The sequence below is a fragment of the Prunus mume genome, linkage group LG2, assembly GCF_029339155.1.
Source record: "Prunus mume cultivar Tortuosa linkage group LG2, ASM2933915v1, whole genome shotgun sequence".
NCBI classification, from domain to species: Eukaryota; Viridiplantae; Streptophyta; class Magnoliopsida; order Rosales; family Rosaceae; genus Prunus; species Prunus mume.
The window spans coordinates 27,104,358-27,130,467 of record NC_142699.1 but is presented as its reverse complement, the minus strand read 5'-3'; the positions used below and the strand labels follow the sequence as shown (position 1 = coordinate 27,130,467).

At 35.6% G+C, this 26,110-nt stretch overlaps 1 long non-coding RNA gene and 1 pseudogene across 1 annotated transcript; both read left to right on the top strand.

The window, feature by feature from the left end:
- Positions 1-26,110, top strand: part of LOC148919937 (homeobox-DDT domain protein RLT3-like) — a 77,710-nt pseudogene that overhangs the window by 3,849 nt on the left and 47,751 nt on the right.
- On the top strand, positions 23,133-26,107 carry LOC148919941 (uncharacterized). Its single transcript, XR_016124641.1, has 2 exons — positions 23,133-23,274; positions 23,694-26,107. It is a non-coding gene; the product is annotated as an uncharacterized LOC148919941 (long non-coding RNA).

The following is a 26,110-nucleotide window of genomic DNA, read 5'->3' as shown; positions in this document are numbered from 1 at the left end:
TTTTTAAAGGCAAAGCCCAAGAGGAGACGATACAAGCCCGGCCCAATTCTACAAACACTGACTCGGAGCACACAAAATCGTTCCACGTATCAAATAGTAGTTGAGTAATGCTACACTTACCACATTTTTAACCCACATTTTTATACCACATAATGTGGCATGTTCATATTATATGTCACATCAATTAAATCAATGAAGTGTATTTTAATTAAGATAATTAGAAAAACAAATAGTAGAATAAATCATAAAAGAAAAGAAAATATGAAATAATTTTAATTAATGTGGTTGTCCACCTCAGCTTCCACATAAGATGATATAGGAATGTGGTATACAAATGTGGTAAGAGTAGCATTATTCTTACATGATTACACAGATAGTACCGACATTGTTGTCGAAAAATCCAGCAACGTTAGGATGGCCTGGGTTGCCCATAGCAGATCTTGAGTTGGAGTTGGAGTTGGCAAATCCCGAAACGTCCTCCTCCAAGATCTTACCTTTGATTTTAGCGAGGCCTGTTATTTTGTTGGAGGCAAATCCCTTCAAGTAGTCAAAGTCCTCCACAGAGATCTTAGCTTTGATTTTATTAGGTGCGAGTCGCCCACATCAAATATGTTGTTGAAGTTGGAGTTAGAATATCGCAATTGATGATCGCCCTTAGCTTTGATTTCATCATCCCCACCCCAAATTCCAATCGATTTGGGGTTGGGATTTTTAAGATAGGGTTTGGGGTTGATTTCATCATCCCCACCCCTAAACCCTTAAGATAGCCTTGGTTGTAGAAGTTGGTTTGATCTTGATTCGACGTCATTGTCTCTCTCACTGATTAGTTTTTTGGTTATGGTGTGTGTTTGCTTTGATGATCAACTCATTGCCTCATGGTTGGTCTCCTATAGTTGTTGTTTGCATGCACAAAAGCAAAAGATTTTTTATAACAGCCGATACCCTAAGAATACAAATTCTATACATTTTATCTTCTTGGAATAATATCTTACTAGCCTTCCTACACCCGCTTACGCGCGTTCGAGAGGCTTTTTAATCACGCGCTTCTGCGACTTACAGGTTCGTAAATATCTTTTTGCAAATGTATTTATATAGATATCCGTTTCAGTGATAAATTGTCGTCTTAAAAGTTTTCCTTTTATTGCCCGTATTTTTCTAGACGTCTATCTTAGCAGTTTTTTTTTTTCTTATATTGTAAAATACTAAGATTGACATCTAGAAAATACGAATAAAGAAAATTTTAAAACGACGATTTATCACACACCTAATTAAAATATGAAACGATTAAACAGACATCTATATAAATACAATTGCAAAAATTTACTGAAACTTTGTAATCTCGTGTGTGCGTGTATTTAAAAAGTCTCTTGCATAGCGTAAGCGCGTGCAGAAAAGCTAGTATCTATAAAGTATAAACTAATGCAAATAGAATGGTACTTTTTTCGTAATTTTATTTAATAAATAGTATAGCCACTCATTTACTCTCCTTTTAAATATAATATAATTAAGGGGTATCACTGCCCATATACTACCGCATTTTTATTATATAAAACATAGTATAGCGGCACGGGGACTAAATTGGCCAAATACAGGGACTATTTTGACATTTAAGCCTACATAATATGCACATAGGAGGAAGAAATGCAACGATCAAGACCACTTGTGCCACACGTTCTTCTCTAATTGATCTTTCACTTTTTTATTGTCAATTTATACATAAATAACATGAGATGAAACCAAACTTAAACATATACTTTTAAATTTGTGCTAATCAAATTTTAGCATAATTTGGGAATAGTATACTCACCTTCAATTTTGATAGTTTATCCTTTGCTCACATCTACTCCAATTATCGGAAGAAAACTGTACCAAAAATAGTGTCATTTCAAAAGTCAAGAGATGAGACGAAAGGAAAATCCTTTCGTTTCTATATAAAGCCAAGTTTAACAATAAAACAATTGATAAGAAATTGCTAGAGGATTAAAGGAACAGTTTCATAATTTGCTACCTTAACACTATGATAAACACAATTTTGGGTCTAAAGAGGCTTTAACAATGTAAAATAGGAGGACTTTATGCAATTGTCTGCTACCTTGACTTGTGTGCTACCTTAACACTATGATAAACATAATTTTGGGCCTAAAGAGGCTTTAACAATGTAAAATAGGAGGATTGTATGCAATTGTATGGTAATGCAGAATGGTAATTTTTTTAATTTAAGTCTCGTCACAAATACTATGTCAAAGAAAGTAGAGGCATTTTCTATGTTTCACTTAAGTGCAATAAAGTACATTAAGAATCCTTTAATTTTGTTTATAATTCTTACGGTGGTGCTTTTATAGTTGGGAAAACATCTTTATTGGTTGCTTTTTTTATTTATATTTATAAATATAAAAAAACCATTTTCAGACCATTGTAAAGCAAATGTTCTACTACAGTGCATACATCAACATTTGGTTTTGCATCTTTTTTTTTTTTTTTGTCGCATGTATTTTTATTTTCAACATGCTAGCATCTCCATTTGCTACACTGTGGACCCATTCCTGTATTTTTAAGTAAAATTAACCATATGAATTCGCCATTAAAAATACCTACAAATACCATGATCCTACATAAAACAGCAAATGTACTCATATCTCATTAACATATTTGAAACCTTCTCCTCATACAATTCTGGTTTACAGAGTGGGGTGATTTTGTTGAGCATGAAGACTTAATGACCATATTCAGCTCCTGAATAATGAGATTTCCTCTGTTCTTTCAATTCTGTAGCAATCTTTGTTCACACCTCCTTTATTTTGTTGTTGAAGTAGTGGAAGCACTTCATTGCATAGAATCCTATAGCAACTCCCTGCTAATTGTTACATCAATCTTCCTTTGCTACCATTGAATCAATTTCAGAAAATTAAAGCCTATTATTGATATGTCACATGATTGTAAGGAAGTATCAGCATCTTCATATAAACATAGTTAAAATTCTCAAATAGTTCAAAACGCTAAACGAAGAAACAATAGGTCACTACCAAGATAATCATATATAAAATGTTTACTTGACAATGAAGAATAAGAATCACAGAGACAGAGAAGTGCAATGCAACGTTGAGAAGAGCAATGCAACTTGGTTGATAGCTTGAAAGATGGATGGTGGGAAGTCTAACTAGTAATTCCTATAACTTCGAGGACAATCCATTCTTGTGATATTGCATGTTTCAAAAAGTTGAAAGCAATATTATTGAATTCGATAAGGATAATGAAGTTGACATAGCTTTTCAGAGACAGATTCTATATTGATCATAATATTCACATATTAAATTCGAATTCCATATGTACGTATAATGAAGTTGATAAATCTTTCGGAAAGGATAGATCCATATCTAATATATCCCTCATTGAAGTTACTACTATAGGTCCCCAATACTGATTAGAATCTTTCTATCATACCAAGAATTCACCACTTATTTCGTGAGTTGTCCATATATGGATGGTGGGACGAGTAGTTTCACAATTCCTTGTCACGCTCCGGACCCGGGATAGAGTAAAAGTTTGTGTCCCGTGCCTGATGATAAAGTAAATAACAACTTAAAACCAAAAGATCAACTTTCTTATAGAATAACCAAAAACATCTATAAAAACATGATATACACTTATGCTATAACTTCAGCTCTCCTAACCCTCTAGAGAAAATGTCCCATATTGGAAAACTAACAAACCTTGAAAGGATTTATAAGGAGTTGAACAACTCGCTATTGCCAATTGGTTTTGGGGTGGAAGAAGGATTAGACACTTGAAATTCTACAATTGTAAACCAATTCATAGCTTTGTCCAACCAATAATAGATTGTATACCCAAGGTAGGTTGCAAAAAGTCACAATGAACATTCCATGTACTTAATAAGAGTACACAATGTAACTTTGCATTTATAATTTGATATCTGACATCAAACAGTCAATACCCACTAGGTCTTAATAATATTATTTCGACATATCCCAAGATCGAATTTCCCTCGCCATTTCCTTAAAACTAAAAAGTTAGTGTACATGTGTAGCTGGAAAAATGTAGATTAGGATCTTTTATATCGTTGTTGACTCTCTCACACCCACCAGAAGAATCGTGACATTTGTTTATCAATGAACCAACGGCATCTTCCCTAATAGTCTGAGGGAGCTTTGCCTGGCCAGCAGGTTTTGATATAGGAGGAGTTGGCTGACGGCAAGAATTCTTTAGTGAGGGCCTTATATATGGCCCTTAGGTGAGGTCCTATCTCTTAACCATTGTATCAAATTAGTTAGCCATTAAAACACATGAGGTTCTTAAAGATGCTTCATGGAGAGGTAACCTTCCATTGAGGCAATCAATAGAAGAGTGGAGAGAACGTAATTACTGCCTCAAGATAAGATCTTCCAAGGCAAAGTTGTTATCAAGTGTTGAGACGTCCATGTTAGATGCCTTAAGCCAAATGCAAAATGTTATGCGAGAGAATTCTATTAACGAGGATTGGATCTCCATTGAGGGTCTCACCGATATTATAATCTCTATCCTTGGAAATCTCAAAACAGAGATGTCAAGAGGAAGATTTTGATCACCTTAAAGGATATTGTAGAAGGGCATGCAAGAAACAAGGTAAGCATCTTCGGTACTCTTTGTATATATAGAATAAAAGAAGAAGAAGTGAATATTAGAAATCCAACTAAGAAAGATTCCCTTCCTTTAATTCTTTTAATTGTCCTCCCTCTATTTGAATTTGTTGAGTATACAATCTATTATGGCATGGTTGGACAAAGCTATGAATTTGTTGACAATTGTAGAATTTCAAGTGTCTAATCCTTCTTCCACCCCAAAATTAATTGGCAATAGCAAGTAGCAACTCCTTATAAATCCTTTCAAGGTTTGTTAGTTTTCCAATATGGGACATTTTCTCCAAAGGGTTAGGAGAGCTGAAGTTATAGCATAAGTGTATATCATGTTTTTATAGACGTTTTTGGTTATTCTATAAGAAAGCTTATCTTTTGGTTTTAAGTTGTTATTTACTTTATCATCAGGCACGGAACACAGACTTTCACTCTATCCCATTTCCGGAGTGTGACAAGGAATTTTGAAACTACTCGCAAAGCAATAATTAACCTTCCCACCATCTATATAAGGACAACTCACGAAATAAGTGGTGAATTATTGATATGATAGAAAGATTCTAATCAATATTGGGGAACTATAGTAGTAACTTTAATGAGGAATATATTATATATGGATCTATCCTTTCCAAAAGATCTATCAACTTCATTATACATTATATGGAATTCGAATTTAATATGTGAATATTATGATCAATATAGAATCTGTCTCTGAAAAGCTATGTCAACTTCATTATCCTTATCGAATTCAATTGATATTGCTTTCAACTTTTTTAAACATGCCATATCATAAGAATGGACTGTCCTTGAAGTTATAGGAATTACTAGTTCGACTTCCCACCATCCATCTTTCAAGCTATCAACCAAGTTCCATTGCTCTTCTCACCATTAGTAGAGCTCCCTTCCCTTCTCCATTGTTTGGAAAAAAAACAAAACTTACAAAACAAGCCTTGAATTCCTTGTTAAACATTAGCTAACCCATTACTGAGGTTTGACAATCTACGCATACGGTAGTAATGGCGATGACAAATCAAACATTTCAGAAAGACTAGAATTGAAGGAAGCTAAAGAAAGTAGAGAGAAGGCAGAGAGAAATCAAAGAATAAGAAGTATATTCTGATTTTCATATTTGTTAAGAATGAATTACAGTATACATTAGCATAATATGCTTACTTAAAGCTTAAGTAAGCTATTAACAAACTAACAAACTCTTAACAGTTTCTAACAACTAACACGTGAAATACATGTGAAACATGCTGATTGTACATATAGAGTCATCAGTAACTTGAGTGAGGAATATTATATGTATTGCCAATTGTTTGTGAAAGAAGTTAAAAAGATCCTATATCAAGAAAGGCCACTACATTGTCTTTATGCATCCTTTGTAGAATATTATTCCAAGAAGATAAAATGTATAGAATCTGATCAATATAGAATTTGTATTATGCTCAGGGTATCGGCCGTTATAAAATATCTTTTGCTTTTGCACATGCGAACAACAACTATAAAAGGAGACCAACCATGAGGCAATGAGTTGATCATTAGAGCAAACACACACCATAACCTAAAAACTAATCAGTGAGAGAGACAATGACGTCGAATCAAGAGCAAACCAACTTCTGCAACCAAGGCTGTTTAGGGTTTAGGGGTTGGGACGATGAAATCAACCCCAAACCCTATCTTAAAAATAACAACCTCAAATTTGTTGGAATTCGGGGTGGGAGCATTGAAATCGAAGCTAAGGGCGATCATGAGTTGAGGGGATATTCCAACTCCAATTTCAACAACAGATTTGATGTGGACGAATCGCGCATCACTAAAATCCAAGCTAAGATCTCTGTGGAGGACTTTGACTACTTGAAGGGAATTGCCAACCCCAACAAAAGAATTGATGAGAACGACCCTCGCCTCATTAAAATCAGAGCTAAGATCTCGGAGGAGGGACGTTGACTACTTGAGGGGACTTGCAAACAAAAGATTTGGTGTGAACAACACTGGCCTCGCTAAAATCAGAGCTAACATCTCGGAGGAGAACGTTCTGGGATTTGCCAACTCCAACTCCAATATAAGATTTGGTGCTGACCCTAACAACGCCCGATATTTCGACAACAATGTTGGTACTATCTCTATGTGTGTAATCTTGTAATGGCAATCTCTCGTTGCAAGCATGCAATTGAACAAGGCCATAATAATATGTACTAAAATATCTTACACTAAAAGAAGACCTAATGCGGTATTTGAGGCTCCTTTCTTATCTATAGCCTATAGGCCACATTTTTATATAATTGTTCTTCTAATAAATTAATGGAGCTTGACATTAAATATCAAATTCAATATTTAACTTTTGGGAGCTTTAGTATTATACCCAAAATAGGGACTGAAATTATACCCCACATAGAATGCACTTTAAAAATATACCCAAAAATCATTTACTATATAAGAAATGAGTGTTGAAGTTCCTATAAATTACATGATTTTCATTGATTAACTTAAAACAAGCCCAACACAAAAAACTCAAAAAAAAAACCTAAAACAAGCCCAACAAACCCGAAGTACATTATGAATACCATATCCTAGAGTACATTGTTAATATCATGTCTTAGAAGTACATTGTTAATACCATTTCATACAAAAAACTCAAATAAAAACCCAAAAAAGCCCAGCAAGACATCTGATATCCTTTGCAGAAACCAACTCTAATTGTCCACAATTTCACCAGAAACAATTGCAAAAGCAAAAAGAAATATCTCTAAAAGAAGAAAAAAAAAGTACAGTTTTAATACTATGTCATATAACTATCTTTCTAGTAAAAATCACACTGTGCATATCATAAACTTCAAGTGCATAGTTATATATAGAGTAAAATATAGAGCATGCTTTGTTACTGAAAATCTATTAATACTATGTCATAGAAGTATACTGTTAATACTATTTCATAGAAGTATACTGATAATACTATATCATAGAAGTATACTGTTAATACTATGTCATAGAAATCAACTCATTTGCGGGGTATGAACAGTATAACAACTGTTCATACCACTTATTGGAAGTTAACAACTACATCATTTCATTTGCATAATAAATAAGATAAAGAATCCAAACAGTACCAAACATTAAAACCAAGTCAACACTAAACAATATTTTGGGCATTAAAATTACAAAGAACCTAGATCACTGAGGATCTAAATCCAAGAACAAAAATTATCAAATTTCTTTTCTTTTATTCAATTTGTATTAGAAAAGAAAATGAAGATGTAGTGGTAAGATGCCACACCAACAATACAGATATATAGTTTAAGTTCTTGTATGCAAAATCATTGTTAGCTAACTCATAGTGGAAAACTGGAAGGCAAAAAGCATACATACTCTGCCTTTCTCCTTAATAATATTACAAACTCATGAGGATCTTTCAGCCACTAACCAATTCACATCATCATCAATTTGGAGAAATTCGACAAAAGTAATTCCTTTTGCTAATCCTCCAACTTTACAAGTAAATGTATATCCGTTTTATAATTCTAGTTTGATACAACTGTTTCCCAACTCTAATCCCACTTCTTCAAGTGAAAAGACAACATAATGAGATTAAGTTTTTAATATTGTACTGCTATGTTCTATCCAGTTTGTTTCCTTTTTTTATTGACACTGCAATTTCTTATTTATGTACTGAAGAAAAAAAAAAATGAAATATGTATGACACAGAAGGGCTACAATGAGATGAAACAAATCTTATGGCCTATACGAACAAGCTGTGGCGGATCCAGGATTGTTACTCTATGGGTTCATAATATTAAAGTTCCAATTTTCTTTTCAAAATGAAACAATGCAAAAATAATAATAATTTAAAAACACACCAGACTTATTCCAACTAACAAAAACATCATTCAATAAATCAGGCTCATATATGTATTATGTAAGCCATAAATTTCATCAAAATAATAACACCAACCCAAATAATAAATAAACTCACCCAAAAATAACCCAAATAATAAAATACCTTGAATATTGAAAAAACCAAAAGGAACACAGTGAGTGTTGAACACTTGACCTTAAGGTCCATTTCAATTTAAAGACCATTATGGTAAATGATATCTTTATGTTATTGATATATACTTCTAGTATTTATAGGTCTACTCAACAAAATTAAAATAATATTTAAAAAACCTTAACAAATATCTTCCTTTTAAAAAAAATTTATGTCAGCGCATCTTCTTCTCCCTCTATCTTCTTCATCTTCCTCCCTCTCTCTCTCTCTCTCTCTCTCTCTCTCTCTCTCTCTCTCTCTCTCTCTCTCTCTCTCTTTTCTTCTCCCTCTCAACCACTGTCTTCTTCTTCCTCCCCCTCTCTCTCTCTCTCTTTTTCTTCTTCCTCCCTATTTCTTCTCCCTAGCAGCTTGCATCTTCTTCTCCATGGGGTCATCTTCCATGGGTCCAAGAGAAACCAAGAACCTCCAAGCCATTTCCAGGGCTGCCATGGGGTCGTCTAACCCCATTGACTCCATGGTGAATCCGCCACTGCGAACAAGTGGTGTAACATGCTGCCAATAGCCTAAGCATAATTAGAGAAGAAATTGCAATTGTTACCCAGCTCAGGTACGCCAATGCAACTGCCATATAGTATTTTTGGCATTCCTCTACAAAATTGTAGTGGCTCAAGTCACTAAAGTACAACACAATTATGCCAGATGAGGCAGAAGTTGCTGCAAGAGACAATATTGCTGTAAGCTATTAGAAAAGTAAACGAGCAAGCTATTAAATGGCAAGCACTATATGGACACACAAGATTTTCATCTAAGGAAGTCAAGGATTTGTAGACGCTGACCCAGTCTCCAACTACAAAGAGCTAACCAATACATGGTTGTGGAGGACCTTCTTTTTCACCAAAGAATATGCATCTAGCAATGCCAACACTAAACTCCAGATGACTTGCAAACCCATTGAAGCAATCAGGTAGCTACAAAATGAGCATTGCCTTAAACAAATATCACAAATTTTTTAAGGACAAGAAATGGCATGTGATGCATCAAGAGATGCTGAAATCTTCCCCATAAGCCTACAGAATCAGGTTACACAAAACTGAACTTAGATGGCAATTTGCTCACAAACATTAGGTAGCATACACAGATAAAGCCAAACAAGTCAACAACAGTGAGAAAAACAAGCATAATGAATTCTAATTCATTAATTCCAATTATTATATAATTCTAAAATAGAAAAAGCAATACATCAATGATTCATATTGACTAATCAAGTAGTTTACACCAAGAACTCATCCCAAAATTGAATCACCATATCACCATCGCCAAAACCTCAATTCAATCATACAATAAGCAAACACAAAAATTAACAACAACAAAAAATACGAGAAATTAAAATTTTCATAGTAACCTTCAAGAGCTTTTGCACATGCGAGACTATGCGTAGTTCTTCAAAGAAATTCTCTCATGGCGGCGTCTTTGTACTGAGATCGACGAATGTTATCCAACGATCATCTCAAGTACAATATCTGATTTCTTTACATGGCTTATTCCTCCAGAGGAGTTCTTAGCTCTATCTTCATCCGAGGTTGCTGTGGTTGACATTGCTCAAATTCGACAGCGCTGGAGATGGAATTGGAAGCTTGTCATCTGCCGATGGAGATTGAGACGGAGATGATTGCAGTGGCGCCGAAGGTGAAGAAGGATGTGGTGCATTAACTGGAATGTCCGAGCAGAGATGGAGGAAGGGAAATTAGCGATGGAGTTTTGGGCGAAGGTGAATCAGCGGCAGGTTGCGTGATGGAGTCGACACGGGTTGTGGAAGAGACGATGAAAATACAATAGAGAATTGGACTAGGAGAAAAGCTAGAAGCAGAGCTCGATGAACCTCGCCATCGTTGAAGAAGAAGAAGAAAGTTCGAGATGCTGGTTGATGAATATTAAGTTGATTAAGAGCAACTCCACCCATATTGCCCTTAGCCATGGCAAGGGGGGAGCTAGGGCAGCCACTATTCACGTGAATAGTGGTTGCCCTTGCAAAATCAGAATTTTGTGTTTCCACCCATTGCCCTAGCTAAGGGCAGTTACTATTCATTTTTTTGTTTTATTCACAATTTTATTTACCTTAATAATTAATGTGGATAATATTTTCGGATAAGATTTACGGGTTCCTACGTGTCAAGACTATTCATAATCGGATAAAATTTCGGGATAAGATTTTTTGGTTCAAATTTCGGATGAATTTCAAAATTCAAATTTCAGATAAATTTTTGGGTTCAAATTTGAATGAATTTCAAAATTCAAATTTCGAATGAATTTCAAAATTCAAATTTCGGATGAATTTCAAAAATCAAATTTCAGATACATTTGGGTTCAAATTTCGGATGAATTTCAAAATTCAAATTTCAGATAAAATTGGGTTCAAATTTCGGATGAATTTCAAATTTCAGATAAGATTTTCATCCAATGAAATCAAGCCACGTAGCATCTTTATCTTGCCAAATTTTTCTATAAAACCAAAGGCTCACCTCATACCTCTCACACCACATCTTTCAATATTTTCATTTCTTAGAGTTTAGCATTCATACTCCATTCATTCTCAATGGAAGAATATAGGAGATGCTTGGAGAGGCATGAGAGAGAAAGAAAGGAGAGAAACCGTAGAGCCGATGAAATGAATGAGTTGCAGAGGCAAGTTGATGAACAAGTTCTCATAGCAGTGGCAATGGAAGAGGAAGAGAACCAAGGTCGCCGCCGTGGTTCACAAGTCGGCCGTCGCCGGAATGTGGACAGACATAGGCATTCTCGGGGTAAGAATCTTTTGGAAGATTATTTTATCCCAACTGCTTTGTACAATGATGTTGATTTTCGAAGGCGATTTAGAATGCAACCCCACTTGTTCAATAAAATCATGCATGATATTTGCAATTATGATGCATATTTTGTTCAAAAGTGTGATGCTACTGGGGTTTTGGGCCTTCTGCCGGAGCAAAAGCTTACAGCTGTTATTATCACATGTTGGCGTATGGAGCATCTGCGATCAGGTGGATGAGGTTGCCCGAATGGGGAAGTCCACTACGTTGGAGGCTTTGGTAAGATTTTGTGATGCAGTTGAAAACCTGTACACTAGGGACTACCTGCGTAGACCTACTCAGGGACCTCCAACGGCTTCTACAAAAGCGAAGCTCGAGATTTCGGGAATGATTGGTAGCATCGATTGCATGCATTGGCAATGGAAGAATTGCCCAACTGCTGGCAAGGTGATTACGGAAATAGGAAAGGCACAAAAAGTATCATCCTGGAAGCCGTTGCTGGCCCGACACATGGGTTTGGCATGCTTTCTTTGGAGTTGCGGAGCCCAAAATGACCTCAACGTCCTGGGTCAATCTCGGTCTTCAACGATGTTTTGAGCGGCCAAGGCCCCAATATTACCTATGAAGTCAACAATACAGTCTACAGACGGGGTATTATCTAGTGCGGTATCTACCCAAGGTGGACCACATTTGTCAAATCCATTTGAATCCCCGATCCCATAAGCAAAAATTATTTGCTACTTATCAAGAAGGATACAGGAAAGATGTCGAAAGGTGTTTTGGCATCCTTCAAGCTCGATGGTTGATTGTTCGAGTGCGGCTCGTTTGTTTGATAAGGAGATCCTCCGGGCATTATGATGACTTGCATCATCCTCCATAATATGATTATGGAGGATGAGTACGATATGATCTGGAGAGGTCTATGAACCGGATCCAATAAACACGGCCTTGACCGGATTTATGAAAGGCCCATGGGGCCAAATGGAGAACCGTTTGGCTGGAACCGTTGGTGAGAGCGATCGTATGATGACCGGATGATAGATCGATATCAGAGATGCAATCTTCCTATATTCATGAAAGCCGTCAACTTGACTTGATAGATCATTTATGGACGGTGAAAGGGAATGAAGATGAATGATGGAGCATAGATGCTTTGGTTATGTTTTAGGCCTTATGTTTTGGTTGTGTTGTTTAGTATTGCTTATGGTTTGGTTGTGTTGTTTTTTTATTTATTATTGTGCCTTGTTTCTAGTTTTTGTTTTGATTTGAATTATGTTGTGTTTGATGTATGGAATATGTTGAATAAAATTGTCTTTTATTAAAAGCTTTGTTTATTAAATAAAGAAATCCAATACAAGTCATTAAGAATTACTACTACTAAAATAAAAAACATGAAGTACACCAACTTTAATAGAAAACAAGAAAATTAAAAATACATAAAGGTATGCCAACTAATTTAATGGTTTTGATCATTTAACCAATCCGTGTTGCTAGGCCCATCATCCTGGAAAAGTCTTCTTCTCATAACATCCCTTCGTTCTAGCTTCCAATATTGTTTTGTATCAGGGGACATATGGCTTGTATCCATCGCCATAGTTTCCCGATCCGTCTTCTCCATATCTTTTTTGCGCAAATACTCCTTTTCTCGTGCACACTCGGCTTGAATTGCCACCTCCATATCTTGGCGTTTTTGCTCCAATTCAAGTCTTATGCCGTTTTGCCTTGCAATTTCCTCCAAAAACTTTGAATTATGATTGCTTGAATTACCCGTTTTCTTTGCCTTCGCAGCCTTTCGGCCAATGGGCCTCGGTTCCTTTTGGATGGGTGAGTCTTCACTCATAGGGGAATCGAGAGGTGAATCCGATGTCGTTGCATCACGGAGAGGCGTCTCGTTTAACACAACGTCGGGACCCGTTGGAATAATATTGAAGCGTTTACAGTATTTCACCACCTCCCAACATTCATGATGGGTGAATTTTTTTTTGCCACCCCCGGTTGCACCGAACCACATCTGTGCTTGAATGAGCTATTTAACAAAAAAATGGAAATGCAATAACTATTTAAAATATATTGGATATGCAAGTAACAAAATAAAAATAATGGAAATGCAATTAACCTTACAAATAAATTGGAAGTGCAAGAAATATGAAGAAACAATTGGAAATGCAATAAATATTAACAACATAATGAAAATGCAAGAAATATTAACAAAATATTTGAAATGCAATAAATATTAACAACATATTGAAAATGCAAGAAATATTAACAAAATATTTCAAATGCAAGAAATATTAACAAAATATTTGAAATGCAAGAAATATTAACAAAATATTGACAATGCAATAAATATTAACAACATATATATATTAGGACATTAAACTTAATGATTACGAAAATTACAAAATACTTACTTCGTTAGTACGATTTTCCCCACTTCTATACAAATTCATCGCTTTTGCCAAGGCATCTCTCCATTTTGCCATCTCTTTGTTGAGAAGTTTCCACCTACTCGACAATGCCATTTCCGTACGAGTGGAGTCCGAATTTTTATAAAATTCGGCATGAATTTTTTTCCACATATGGAAAAATTTCATCTCATTGCCTGACAAGGGACAATGACAAACTCGGAGCCAAACCTCACACAAAGAAACATCTTCCATGGTGCTCCAACGCCCCTCCGGTTTCAATAGAAGAAGCCATAAAAATAATAACTACAATTACAAGGTGAAAGAGATGAAAATGTTGAGTGAAGAGTGAAGAAAATGTTGAGTGAAGAGTGAAAAATATGTTGAGTAATTGTAGAAGTAGAATAAAATGTATGAGAATTGGTGTTGAAAGTGAAGGGTATTTATAGGTATTTATAGGAAAAAAAATCAGAATTTTTTAGTATTTTTTTAAAAAAAATTCGATTTTTTTTCATAATTTTATTGTCCAAAAATCGCCAGCCGTTGGATTAAAATTTGGAATCAAATCGGAGCCTGGGGGAGTGCCACGTGGCTTCCACCCGTTGTTGGCTGGCGTCGCGTCGTACGCGAGTTCAAATTTTTTTAACGTTAGCGCGTGCAAGCAGATTTTTGTTTTTTTCCCCCTCCTCGGGCTGGGTTGTGTGGCTGGAACTGCTCTAATAGACAAAGCCAAAGGGCAAAACAGTAATCAAACATTGCTGTTGGATTTAAGAAATCGATAGCCGTCAATTTTTGGGGGTTTATTTTGGGTGTATTTATATACATTGAATGATATAGGATTTCTTTACAGAACTATGACTAGGAATGGGTATTTAACTAATTTTCTATTAACTTTTTAGATTTTTAGATTTTTTTGTTTGTCAATATTTAACTTTTAAATTATATCAATAGAAATAGATTCTCGCTTGTCATACGTATTTTATTTGATAGAGAATCTTTTTTCAAAAATAAAAAATAAAGGGAATTGTTGCTTTACAAGAGCTATTTAGCCCTCTGGATCCTATGATTATGGAAATAAATAGATAAATAATGGATTCAAATACAAGTACTCTTTATTTAAAAAGAAATTAATTAAACACCATAGAAGAATATAGTGGGTGCCAACAACATTTTTAAGTATCCTGAGGTACAGTTCGTAAGCCCGATCCGAAATTTTTGGGTTCTAGCTGGATACGGGGCGGGCTGGAGCAAGGTTTTCAAAGGCCAGTTTGGGTTTTAGTTGGATACGGGGCTGGCTGGAGCAAGGTTTTCAACTTTGATTTCCATGGGCCTAACATGCTAGGCTTTATTTTTATTTTTTATAGTAATATTTTTTAATATTTTTTGCTAAGTCTTTAAAATAAAATAAAAACATCTTATCAAAATGTATGACTTCTATACCAAATTAAGATTAGAGATTATTGAAAAAATTAACCTAATTTACAACACATGTAAACAAAATAAGAAGTTTATTAGTTTATCCTACATATTACATTAGTTTGGTTAAGTATAATATGAGATTCTTTGTGACCAGGATGCAATGTAAATTATGTTTGTTTTAATATCATAAAAGCGTGGACGTTTTTGAAAAGTCGCCAAACATGTTAGTATCTTACGATATCTCTTGTTGTGCTTGAGTGGGTATGTAAAAGTAGCAAGGTGGATTTCAATATCTGGCTTTACTGTGCTTTATCGGTTGGTTAAAAACTATTTATATTGGATGCAATAATGATTTTGGTTAGGAATTTATTTTTTTAAAGGACCTTTCCTAGGAGCAATAATATATTAAGTTCACGTACACTACATAAATGTTATGACTTAATTGCTCCAAACCACTACCAAAGGTAGGTTGCATAAAGTAACAATGTACATTCCATGTACTTAATAAGAGTACACAATGTAACTTTGCATTTATAATTTGATATCCGACATCAAATAGTCAATACCAACTAGGTCTTAATAATATTATTTTGACATATCCCAAGATCGAATTTCCCTCGCGATTTCATTAAAAATAAAAAGTTAGTATACATTTGTAGCTAGAAAAATGTAGATAAGGATCCCTTATAGCAACTCTACCCATTTGCCCTTAGCCATGGCAAGGGGGGAGCTTGGGCAGCCACTATTCACGTGAACAGTGGCTGCCTTTGCAAATAATATTTTGTGTTTCCACCCGTTACCATGGCTAAGGGCAGTTACTATTCATTTTTTTGTTTTATTCACAAATTTTTTTACCTCAATAATTAATTTGGATAATATTTTCGGATAAGATTTCCCGGTTCCTACGTGTCAAGACTATTCATAATAGGATAAAATTTCCGGATAAGATTTTTAGGTTCAAATTTCGGATGAATTTCAAAATTCAAATTTCAGATAAATTTTTGTTCAAATTTCGGATGAATTTCAAAATTCAAATTTCAGATAAATTTGGGTTCAAATTTCAGATGAATTTCAAATTTCAGATAAGATTTTCATCCAATCAAATCAAGCCACGTGGCATCTCTATCTTGCCAAGTTTTTATATAAAACCAGAGGCTCAGCTCATACCTCTCACACCACATCTTTCTATATTTTCATTTCTTATAGTTTAGAATTCATACTCCATTCATTCTCAATGGAAAAATATAGGAGATGCTTGGAGAGGCAACACCGAGAAAGAAAGGAGAGAAACCGTAGACCGATGAAATCAATGAGTTGCAGAGACAAGTCTATGAACAAGTTCTCATAGCAGTGACAATGGAATAGGAAGAGAACCAAGGTTGTCGCCGTCGTTCGCAAGTCGGCCGTTGCCGGAATGTGGACAGACATAGGCATTCTCAAGGTAAGAATATTTTAGAAGATTATTTTATCCCAACTGCTTTGTACTATGATGTTGATATTTTAAGGGATTTAGAATGCAACCCCATTTGTTCAATAAAGTCATGCATGATATTTGCAATTATGATGCATACTTTGTTCAAAAGTATGATGCTGCTGGGGTTTTGGAGGCTTCTTCCGGAGCAAAGCTTACAATTTGTTATCGAATGTTAGCGTATAGAGCATCTGCTGATCAGGTGGATGAGGTTGCCTGAATGGGGAAGTCCACTACGTTGGAGGCTTTGGTAAGATTTTGTGATACAGTTGAAAATCTGTACACTAGGGACTACTTACGTCGACTTACTCCCAGGGACCTCCAACGGCTTCTACAAAAAGCCGAAACTCGAGGATTTCCAGGAATGATTGGTAGGATCGACTGCATCCATTGATAATGGAAGAATTGCCCAACTGCCTTGCAAGGTGATTACGGAAATAGAAAAAGCCAAAAAAGTATCATCCTGGAAGCCGTTCTGGCTTCGACACATGGGTTTGGCATGCTTTCTTCGGAGTTGTCGGAGCCTAAAATGACCTCAACGTCATGGGTCAATCTCCGGCCTTCAATGATGTTTTGAGAGGCAAAGGCCCCAATATTACCTATCAAGTCAACAATACAGTCTACCAGACGAGGTATTATCTAGTTGACGGTATCTACCCAAGGTGGACCACATTTGTCAAATCCATTCCGAATCCCCCGATCCCAGAAGCAAAAATTATTTGCTACTTATCAAGAAGGATACAGGAAAGATGTCAAAATGTGTTTTGGCATCATTCAAGCTCGGTGGTTGATTATTCGAGGTGCGGCCCATATGTTTGATGAGGAGATCCTCCGAAGCATTATGATGACTTGCATCATCCTCCATAATATGATTGTGGAGGATGAGCACGATTATGATGTTGGAGGGGTCTACGAACCGAATCCAATGAACACGACTTTGACCCGAATTTATGAAATGCCCATGGGGCCAAATGGAGAACCGTTTGAGCTGGAACCGTTGGTGAGGGACGATCGTTTCATGACCCTGATGATAGATCGATATACAGAGATGCAATCTTTGTATATTCATGGCGTCAACTTGACTTGATGGAGCATCTATGGGCGGTGAGAGGGAATGAAGATGAATGATGGAGCATAGATGTTTTGGTTATATTTTATTTACTTATGGTTTGGTTGTGTTGTTTTTTTTATTTATTATTATGCCTTGTTTGTAGTTTTTTTTTAATTTTAATTATCTTTTGTTTGATGCATGGAATATGTTGAATAAAATGGTCTTTTATTAAATGCTTTGTTTATTAAATAAAGAAATCCAATACAAGTCATTAAGAATTACTACTACTAAAATAAAATACATGAAGTACACCAACTTTAATACAAAATATGAAAAATAAAAATACATAAAAGGTATGCCAACTAATTTAATGGTTTTGATCATTTAACCAATCCGTGTTGCTAGGCCCATCATCCTGGAACAGTCTTCTTCTCATAACATCCCTTCGTTCTAGTTTCTAATATTGTTTTGTTTCAGGGGACATATGGCTTGTATCCATCGCCATGGTTTCCCGATTTGTCTTCTCCATATCTTTTTTGCTCAAATACTCATTTTCTCGTGCACACTCGGCTTGAAGTGCCATCTCCATATCTTGGCATTTCTGCTCCATTTCAATTCTTATGGCGTTTTGCCTTGCAATTTCCTCCAAAAACTTTGAATTACGATTGCTTGAATTACCCGCTTTCTTTGTCTTCGCAGCCTTTCGGCCAATGGGCCTCGGTTCATTTTGGATGGATGAGTCTTCACTCATAGGAGAATCGATAGGTGAATCCGATGTCGTTGAATCACGGAGAGGCGTCTCGTTTAACACAACGTTGGGACCCGTGGGAATAATTATGAAGCGTTTACAATATTTCACCACCTCCAAACATTCATGATGGGTGAAACTTTTTTTGCCACCCCCGGTTGCACCGAACCACATCTGTGCTTGAATCAGCTATTTAACAAAAAAATGAAAATGCAAGAAATATTTAAAATATATTGGATATGCAAGTAACAAAATAAAAATAATGGAAATGCAATTAACCTTACAAATAAATTGAAAGTGCAAGACATATGAAGAAACAATTGGAAATGCAATAAATATTAACAACATATTGAAAATGCAAGAAATATCAACAAAATATTTAAAATACAATAAATATTAACAAAATATTGAAAATGTAATAAATATTAAGAACATATATATATTAGGACATTAAACTTTATAAAACGAAAATTACAAAATACTTACCTCGTTAGTACGATTTTCCCCACTTCTATACAAGTTCATCGCTTTTGTCAAGACATCTCTCCATTTTGCCATCTCTTTGTTGAGAAGTTTCTACCTACTTGACAATGCTATTTCCATACGAGGCGACTCCGGAATTTTTTCGCAAAATTCGGCATGAATTTTTTTCCACATATGGAAAAATTTCATCTCATTGCCTGTCACGGGACAATGACAAACTCGAAGCCAAGCCTCACACAAAGAAACATCTTCCATGGTGCTACACACCCCTCCGGTTTCGATAGAAGAAGCCATAAAAATAAGAAATAAAAATACAAGGTGAAAGAGATGAATATGTTGAGTGAAGAGTGAATAAAATGTTGAGTAATAGTAGAAGTAGAATAAAATGTATGAGAATTGGTGTTGAAAGTGAAGGGTATTTATAGGTATTTATAGGGAAAAAAAAAACAGAATTTTAAAGTATTTTATAGTATTTTTTAAAAAAAAATTCAATTTTTTTTCATAATTTTATTGCTGAAAAGCGATAGCCGTTGGATGAAGGCTGTAGAAGCAAATCGGAGCGCTGGGGGGTGCCACGTGGCTTCCAGCAAATTTGACTCAGCATGCGCTGACGTCACCCCTCGCTTTGGACCTCGGCGAAGCGCCTTGGGCCACCGGGTTGGTGGGTCCCACAGGGCTGGGCATCGGAGCATAATTTTTCCCCCAGACTCGGGTGGGCTCCCTACCTGGAGCTGCTCTTATATCGTTGTTGACCCTCTCCCGCCCACTAGAAGAAATTGTTACATTTGTTTATCAATGAACCAAAGGTATCTTTCCTAATAGTCTGAGGGGGCCTCGCCTAGCCATGTAAGTTTTGATATAGGAGTAGTTGGTTGAGGGCAAGAATTCTATAGTGAGGGCCTTATATATGGTCCTTCCTATCTCTTAACCGTTGGATCAAATTAGTTAGCCGTTGGAGAGGTAACTTTCCATTGAGGCAATCAATAGAAGAGTGGAGAGAACGTAATTACTGCCTCAAGATAAGATCTTCCAAGGCAAAGTTGTTATCAGGTGTTGAGACGTCCATGTTAGATGCCTTAAGCCAAATGCAAAATGTTATGCGAGAGAATTCTATTAAAAAGGATTGGATCTCCATTGAGGGGCTCACCGATATTATAATCTCTATCCTTGGAAATCTCAAAACAGAGATGTCAAGAGGAAGATTTTGATCACCTTAAAGGATATTGTATAAGGGCATGCAAGAAACAAGGTAAGCATCTTTGGTACTCTTTGTATATATAGAATAAAAGAAGAAGAAGTGAATATTAGAAATCCGAACTAAGAAAGATTCCCTTTAATTCTTTTAATTGTCCTCCCTCTATTTGAATTTGTTGAGTATACAAATCTATTATGGCATGGTTGGACAAAGCTATGAATTTGTTGACAATTGTAGAATTTCAAGTGTCTAATCCTTCTTCCACCCCAAAATTAAGTGGCAATAGCGAGTAGTTCAACTCCTTATAAATCCTTTCAAGGTTTGTTAGTTTTCCAATATGGGACATTTTTTCCAAAGGGTTAGGAGAGCTGAAGTTATAGCATAAGTGTATATCATGTTTTTATAGACGTTTTTGGTTATTCTGTAAGAAAGTTGATCTTTTGGTTTTAAGTTGTTATTTACTTTGTCATCAGGCACGGGACACAGACTTTTACTCTATCCCAGGTCCGAAGTGTGACAAGGAATTTTGCAACTACTCGCAAAGCTAATTTACCTTCCCACCATCTATATAAGGACAACTCATGAAATAAGTGGTGAATTCTTGATATGATAGAAAGATTCTAATCAATATTGGGGAACTATAGTGGTAACTTTAATGAGGAATATATTAGATATGGATCTATCCTTTCCAAAAGATATATCAACTTCATTATACATTATATGGAATTCGAATTTACTATGTGAATATTATGATCAATATAGAATCTGTCTCTGAAAAGCTATGTCAACTTCATTATCCTTATCGAATTCAAATGATATTGCTTTCAACTTTTTTGAACATGCAATATCATAATAATGGATTGTTCTTGAAGTTATAGGAATTACTAGTTCGACTTCCCACCATCCATCTTTCAAGCTATCAACCAAGTTGCATTGCTCTTCTCACTGTTAGAAGAGCTCCCTTCCCTTCTCCATTGTTTGGAAAGAAAAAAAAAACTTACAAAACAAGCCTTGAATTCCTTGTTAAGCATTGACAATCTACGCATAGTAGTAACTGATGACGGATCAAAGATTTCACAAAGACTAGAATTGAAGGAAGCTATAGAATCTGTATTATGCTCAGAGTATTATTCCAAGAAGATAAACGTATAAAAGCTGATCAATATAGAATCTGTATTATGCTCAGAGTATCGGCCGTTATAAAATATCTTCTGTTTTTGCGCATGCAAACAACTATAAAAGGAGACCAACCATGAGGCAATGAGTTGGTCATTAGAGCAAACATACACCATAACCTAAAAACTAAGAGCATCTCCAGCCGATGTGTTAAAAGTGCCACATAGACATTTAACGGTTAGAAATAACATCTCACATCACTCCAACCGATGTGTCAAAGCTGATGTGGAATGAAGGCTGGAGGTTGAGATGTTATTTTTGACATCCCAAAAGTAAGATGTCAAATAAATATTTTATTATTTTTAAAGATAGTTGGTTGTTACTTTCATTAATTATTTTCCTTTTTGTATTTTTTATATTTTTTATCTTAAATGATTTGACTGTTACAATAATTATTTATTTGACATATCGGGTGGAGTGTAAAACTATGTAAATATCAAATTGCCACATTAGCCATCAAATTTAAATTTGATGTTTGGTATTTGACATCTCCCTTGGAGATGCTCTAATCAGTGAGAGAGACAATGACGTCAAATCAAGATCAAACCAACTCCGGCAACCAAGGGTATTCAGGGTTTACGGGACTGACAGAGATAATAAAGTCGAATCAAGATCAAACCAACTCCGGCAACCAAGGCTATTTAGGGTTTAGGGGTGGGGAGGATCAAATCAACCCCAAATCTACTGGAATTTGGGGTGGGAACGATCAAATCAAAGCTACGGGCGTCATCAGTTGAGGGGATTTCCCAACTCCAACTCCAACTCCAACAACAGATTTGATGTGGGTGAATCACGCCCCGCTAAAATCAAAACTAAGATCTCTGTGGAGGACTTTGACTACTTGATGGGATTTGCCAACTCCAACTCCAACAACAGAAACAACAGATTTGATGTGGGTGAATCACGCCTCGCTAAAATCAAAGCTAAGATCTCTGTGGAGGACTTTGACTACTTGAAGGGATTTGCCAACTCCAAAAAAAAAATTGATGAGAACGACCCACGCCTCGTTAAAATTAGAGCTAAGATCTCGGAGGAGGGTGTTGACTTCTTGAAGGGACTTGCCAACAAAGGATTTGGTGGGAACAACACGGGCTTGGCTAAACTGAATGGTAGGACGGCCAACTGCGGGGCCTGTCCCGGAAGTTTTGGAAATAGCTCTACGGTCTTCGGTTCCCTTGCCCCTCCTGGAGGTTATGACAATAACGTTACTATCGGTGGCTGTGTATTCCTGTAATGGCAATCCCTCCTTGCATGCACGCAACTGAAGAAGGCCACAATAAATAATTAATATGTGTGTACCACAATAAAATATCTACACTAAAATAAGAGCTAATGCAGTATCTGTGGCTCCTTCCTTGAATGTACTTCTAATAAAATAATGGAGAACTTTCTAGATTATGTCAATAAAAAGCAGATTTCTCCCTCTTTATCAAATGGGTTGTTTAGCTAAATTTTTTGAAGAAAGTGATTTTTGCCCCAAATAAGCAATACCAAACGGTCACATAATCTAAAAGTTAAATAATGACAAACAAAAAATCTAAAAAGTTAAATGTTGAATTTGATATTTAATGTCAAGCTCCATTAATTTATTCGAAGAACATCTACATAAAAACATGGCCTATAGATAAGAAAGGAGCCTCAAATACCGCATCAGCTCTTATTTTAGTGTACGAGAGTGGTACTACATGTGATTGAGCCGCCATCATATATAGCTTGGTTTGACAGTGGAAAGAGAACTGACCCAGAAACTCATGAGGTTCTTGAAGATACTTCCATTGAGGCAATCAATAGAAGAGTGGGGAGAACTTAATTACTGCTCTATCCTTGGAAATCTCACAACAGAGATGTCAAGAGGAAGATTTTGATCACCTTAAAGGATATTGTAGAAGGGCATGCAAGAAACAAGGTAAGCATCTTCGGTACTCTTTGTATATATGGAACAAAAAAAGAAGTGAATATTAGAAATCCGAACTAAGAAAGATTCCCTTTCTTTAATTCTTTTAATTTTCCTCCATCAATTTGAAATTGTTGAGTATACAATCTATTATTGCATGGTTGGACAAAGCTATGAATTGGTTTACAATTGTAGAATTTCAAGTGTCTAATCCTTCTTCCACCCCAAAACCAATTGGTAATGGGGAGTAGTTCAACTCCTTATAAATCCTTTCCAAGTTTGTTAGTTTTTCAATATGGGACATTTTCTCTAGAAGGTTAGGAGAGCTTAAGTTATAGCATAACTGTATATCATGTTTTTATAGATGTTTTTGGTTATTCTATAAGAAAGTTGATCTTTTGGTTTTAAGTTGTTATTTACTTTATCATCAGGCACGGGACACAAACTTTTACTCTATCCCGGGTCCGGAGCATGACAAGGAATTTTGAAACTACTCGTCCCACCATCCATATAAGGACAACTCACGAAATAAGTGGCGAATTCTTGGTATGATAGAAAGATTCTAATCAGTATTGGGGACCTATAGTAGTAACTTCAATGAGGAATATATTAGATATGGATCTATCCTTTCCGAAAGATTTATCAACTTCATTATACATACATATGGAATTCGAATTTAATATGTGAATATTATGATCAATATAGAATCTGTCTCTGAAAAGCTATGTCAACTTCATTATCCTTATCGAATTCAATTGATATTGCTTTCAACTTTTTTAAACATGCAATATCAGAAGAATGGATTGTCCCTGAAGTTATAGGAATTACTAGTTCGACTTCCCACCATCCATCTTTCAAGCTATCAACCAAGTTGCATTGCTCTTCTCACCGTTAGAAGAGCTCCCTTCCCTTCTCCATTGTTTGGAAAAAAAAACAAAACAAAACAAAACAATACTTACAAAACAAGCCTTGAATTCCTTGTTAAACATTAGCTAACCCATTACTGAGGATTGACAATCTACGCACAGTAGTAACTGATGACGGCTCAAAGATTTCACAGAGACTAGAATTGAAGGAAGCTAGAGAAAGTAGAGAGAAGGCAGAGAGAAATCAAAGAAGAAGTATATTCTGATTTGCATATTTGTTAAGAATGAATTACAATATACATTAGCATACTTATAGTATGCTTTCTTAAAGCTTAAGTAAGCTATTAACAAACTCTTAACAGTTTCTAACAACTAACACGTGAAATACATGTGAAGCTTTAATCAAATTATTGTTCGTTGATCCTTTAATCAAATTATTGCTCTAAAAGCTGATTTATTATTATGGTTTCTTGCTTTGTTATGTGTTGATGTGATTATTGAGATTTTTATTTGGAAATAAAAAATGATTCGTAGGAAACAATTATCAGGAAATTTTAAAAGACATAGAAAGAAAAGGAAGAAGAGATAGCTCAAAATCTTAAATTTTAGTGATGAAATTATCTATAAAGGGGTTCTCCAAAAAAAAAAAAATTTTATATATAAAAAAACTTTTTCTTCCGCTTATTAGACAAAGGCTTTCTAGGGTAGGTTGGGGTTCATTGTTGAGTATTTGTGTGTGTGTGTGTGTGTTTTTATTTTATTTTAAATTTATTATTATTTTTACATTTAAAAAATAATAATTGGATACGAAATGACTCATTTGTTCTACAAAATGCCTTAACAGTTTAGCCTAAAAAATTTCGACACTTTTACATTGTGACCCTATGACATGAGAATCCTGAATCCGCCACTATATAGAGTCATCAGTAACTTGAGTGAGATGTATTGCCAAGTGTTTGTGAAAAAGGTTAAAAAGATCCTCTAACAAGAAAGGTCACTACGACTGTACTGTCTGTCACTGCAAATATTATTCCAAGAAGATAAAATGTATAGAATCTGATCAATATAGAATCTGTATTATGCTCAGGGTTATCGGCAGTTATAAAATATCTTCTGCTTTTGCGCATGCAAACAACTATAAAAGGAGACAAACCATGAGGTAATGAGTTGGTCATCAGAGCAAACACAAACCATAACCTAAAAACTAATCAGTGAGAGAGACAATGACGTCGAATCAAGATCAAACCAACTTCGGCAACCAAGGCTATTCAGGGTTTAGGGGTAGGGACGATGAAATCAACCCCAAATTTACTGGAATTTGGGGTGGGAACGATCAAATCAAAGCTACGGCCGTCATCAGTTGAGGGGATTTCCCAACTCCAACTCCAACAACAGATTTGATGTGGGTGAATCACACCTCGCTAAAATCAAAGCTAAGATCTCTGTGGAGGACTTTGACTACTTGAAGGGATTTGCCAACTCCAACAAAAGAATTGATGAGAACGACCCACGCCTCGTTAAAATTAGAGCTAAGATCTCGGAGGAGGATGTTGACTACTTGAAGGGACTTGCCAACAAAGGATTTGGTAGGAACAGCACGGGCTTGGCTCAACTGAATGGTAGGACGGCCAACATCGGGGCCCATCCCGGTAGTTTTGGAAACAGCTGTACGTTCAACTGTTCCCGGGCCCCTCCTGGAGGTTATGACAATAACGTTACTATCGGTGGCTGTGTATTCCTGTAATGGCAATCTCTCGTTGCATGCACGCAACTGAAGAAGGCCATAATAAATAATTAATATGTGTGTACCACAATAAAATATCTACACAAAAATAAGAGCTAATGCAGTATCTGTGGCTCCTTCCTTGAATGTACTTCAAATAAAATGATGGAGAACTTTCTAGACTATGTCAATGGAAACAGATTTTGTCTCTAGTGTAAACCAAGAGATTTAATGGATTTTCTTTTTCTTTTTCAAATAG